Here is a 4313-nt window from a genome sequence, read left to right as displayed (position 1 = left end):
AGTTTTGGAAATAGACAGTGATGATGGTTGTACAGCATCATGAATGTAATTAATGCCACTGAACTGTACACCTAAAAGTGGTTAAAATGCCAAGTTTTATGGTATATACATTGTACCGCACATACACACACAAAGACCATTCTTCCAATTTCAAAGCAGAGAGTTTGATCACAACTTTGGAAGTCAGATAGACATGGGTTTAAATCACAGAATTAGTTCCACAAATCCTGCCCATCTTCTGTGGTGTCCTTTTTATGAGTGCTTTGGAACGTCTTTGTGAGGACAGGGCCTTTTTTCTAAACAACTTATACTAGACAAAAGTGATATGAGCAAAATTCAAGGAATTCCAAGCACTATGATGGTTAAGCAGCATTTTGCAAACTGTGTTCTGAGGAACACAAGTATTTTTCATGAAGTTAATAAAGATTCTACTGGAGTGATGTCTCTGAGTGAGAGAAAGATGGTAGGAATGAGTGCACATGGGGGAAGGTTTGTCTCAGGAGGGAGCATAGTTCATTCAATGTAATAGCAAGGAGGACAGAGTAGACAGGCCCAGAAGCAATTAGGTGTATGGATATGGTGGTGGGGGCTTGTGGAAATTCCCTTCTGACTTACGTTGCTTGGTAAAAAATATTTCATTGTTTGAGTCCCCATGAATGATTTCCACAATGTCTTAATTCTTGATTTTAACTAGGCTGATGTTAGTACAATAAGGTTATTGAACAGCTTGTCCAAAGTTATATTCATAAATAAGTGAGATCAATGTCAGCTTGGGGGGAGATGGCACTCCACTTTGAAGAAAATTCAAACTCATTCGTATAGCCTACATGCCCCTACATAATCTGGCCTTTGCCTACCTCTCTAAACTTGTCAAGTAGTATTACCCCCCACCCTTGCTCTACTCCAGCCAAATTGATTTTTTTTTTAATTCCTCCAAATGTCAACTCATTCCAATTTCAGGATTTTGCACTTTCTGTTCCCCTTCCCTTGGAACATTTCCCATCAGATATGCATAAGGCAGGCTCATTGTCATCCCTAGTCCTATTATCTAAAGTAGCCTATATCCTACTCAGCCACTATTACAGTACTATATTTTACTTCTTTGTAGCATTTATCACTAGCCAAAATTAAATTACTTCTTTCGGTATTGTATGCATCACCAGCAACAAATATAGAGATGCTCAACTATATATTACGTGCGCAACAAATTTTTAATGAATACATACAAATAGCTCTGTTATTGTCCCTACCGCATTCAAACATTTTTATCAGTGATTTAGAAAAAGACATAGAAAGACATGCTTATCAAATTTGTAGATGACATAAAGCTAGAAAATTACTACTAAACTAAATTGAACATACAAATATCTCAATATCTTGGAGTGAAGTGCTGAAATAAACAAAACTAACAGGGATAAAGGTGAAATGTAAAATTTAGGTTAAAGAATCCAGATAAAATCATAGAATCATGAGAATATAAAATGCAGGGATTTTAATAGTCTATAGACTCGCTAAACCCTGGTGGCGTAGTAGTTCAGTGCTACGGCTGCTAACCAAAAGGTCGGCCCTTGTAATCCACCAGGCGCTCCTTGGAAACTCTATGGGACAGTTCTACTCTGTCCTATAGGGTCACTACGAGTTGGAATCCACTCGATGGCAACGGGTTTTGGTTTTGGTATAGACACACTAAGTTGCATGGCAGCTAATAAAGGTAAATTTAGTTCTCCATTTGACCCTGGAGAAGGACATAAGTTTTGGAAAAGTAGAGAGTCAGCAAAGAAGAGGAGGACCAGCAACGAGATGGATTGACATAGTGGCTGCAACAATGGGTTCAACGACTGTGAGGTTGGCATGGAAACGGACAGCGTTTCGTTCTGTTGTAGGTGGGGCCACTATGAGTTGGAACCTAGTCAACAGCACTTAACAACAATAGTTAATAAAGACACAGTACCCACACAATGATCACATCATATTCTGACCTGTTTAATCCACATCTGGGCAGTAGCTTGGTATTGACTCCTGTTGTGAGCACCTCATCTCTGGTATGCTTTAGAGCATATTTGCTTCCATACAAAAATAACTGAAAGCTTTGGTATCTTTACAAGGTATCTTAATTCCAGTGGAATATACTTACGGGTACTATTACATGCCAGGTCTGAGTACTGTACTGTAGAACTGAACTGTTTGTTGCCCAATTTGACACAATAACAGATGAACATTGGGAAGTTGTTAAAAAAAAAAAAAATTCAGGACTAGGGAAGAATGCATGAAAGCAGAATTTGGAAAAATATTACATTATTTTGAAATTAACATCAGTACTCCATAGATTTAAATAACATTAAGATAATGCAAGGATTACTACTACCTTTTTAGAATCTGACTAGATGATATATTCTTTCTTACACATGGCTAAAGCGAGGTGGTCTTCTCGGACATTGCCATATATAGCAAATCTCAATACCTTTCTGATACTTAATTTATTACTTCTCATTTCCCACCAGAGGTTTGGCTAGAGGGCTAAAGTGTAACACTCCTACCTACGTAAGGTAGGAGTGTTACACTTATTGGAATACTTACACTAACTTTCATATAAACACACACATACAAGTGTCTCGACTCATTGTTTTTCAAAGAGCAATGTAAACTGTTGTGTTCATTGCCCAGCAATTTCTATTCTTGTAGGAAAATGAAATTGTAATCAGTCAGAAGATGGCTGAGCAAAGGTAATAGTTACATTTGTGAGCATCAGACTCTGATAGTTTGAGATATCATCTCCACATCAGGATTATGTCTGTAGACGGGATGGTCTTCTTCCAAGGCTCCAGCTCTGACTGCACACAGACCTAGGGGTAGTAATGGCAACCTTCTGTTACTGGCCTCTGGGGGCCTCATCAGCCCCTTTTGGATCCCCTAACCCTGCCCTCAGAGTCCTTGGGTGGAACAAGTGGTTAACATGCTCGGCAGTTAACCCAAAGGTTGGAGGTTTGAGTGCACCCAGAGGTACCTCAGAAGAAAAGCCTGGTGATCTCCTTCTGAAAAATTAGCCATTGAAATCCTTATGGAGCACAGTTCTACTCTGACACACCTAGGGCCACCATGAGTCAGAGTGAACTCAGCAGTAACTAGTGGTAGCTCTGGGCCACTGCCATTAATACAGCACATTTCCAATCACTCTCGTCTGTATGTTTCTCTCCTGCAAGTTACAAATTGCCAGAAGAGAGAACATGATTGGACCTTGGTCAGTTGTCTCCCACACCCTGACTGATCAGCTTTGGCTGGAGCAGCCATGTCACCGTGCATAGGCATCGCCGCAAGAGGTCTGCTCCTACGTATTGATCCATCCCAAGGACACGGGAAACTACAGAGAGCAAAGTGGCCACCCCAAATGGCATTTTCCTCAGATAATGACAGAGCAGGTGTTTATGTCGCCCAGCAATCATTTTAGAACAAGTGAAATGGCAAGGTCAGGGGTCAATTCAGAATTTTAATATAGATTTCTTAATTTTACTATGAATATTTGTAATTACATAAATGTACAAGGACTTCGATGTATTCATCACCCAGCTTCAACAATTATCAGTAGCTCATTATCCTTATTTCACCTTCTCTGTACACTAAAATGGAAACCCTGGTGGTATAGTGGTTAAGTGCTGCAGCTGCTAACCAAAGGGTTGGCAGTTCAAATCCGCCAGGCGCTCCTTGGAAACTCTATGGGGCAGTTCTACCCTGTCCTATAGGGTCACTATGAGTCAGAATCGACTCGATGGCACTGGGTTTGGTTTTTGGTTTGGTACAGTAAAATTTGTTTGCAGGGGTATTTTAAAGTAAATGAAGACATTCTATCATTCCACCTATAAATACTTCAGGATTCCACATAATGAATTTAAAAAACATAACCACAATATCATTATCACACTCAACAAAGTAACAATAATTCCCTAGTGTTAGATGTTCTCATGGAATACCCAGCTTTATAAGGCTTGTCCCCTACTATCAAAGAGTTTACAGTCTAGAAGGTGTAACAAGATGTGTACTTACTAACCAGGAGAAACAAACACCATAAGAAGAGTCAAGATGACATGCAATGGGATTGTCAGAGGCGGAAGACAGTAATGGAGGCTGAAGATGTAGAGTATATGTTACCATATGGTCAGGAGCCCAGAAACAGATAAGTGACAAAAAATCAAGGGGAAGGCTGAAAGCTGAGGAAGCAGATGACTGAAAGTTCAGTTTAGCGTCTGGGATTGAAGGAATGAAGGTCTTGATGGAGCAGGAGAAGGACAAAGGGTTACGAACAGTCAAGAATCACTGCA

Source organism: Elephas maximus, chromosome 14, assembly GCF_024166365.1.
Source record: "Elephas maximus indicus isolate mEleMax1 chromosome 14, mEleMax1 primary haplotype, whole genome shotgun sequence".
Classification (NCBI taxonomy): Eukaryota; Metazoa; Chordata; class Mammalia; order Proboscidea; family Elephantidae; genus Elephas; species Elephas maximus.
Note: the sequence above shows the minus strand (reverse complement) of the source record.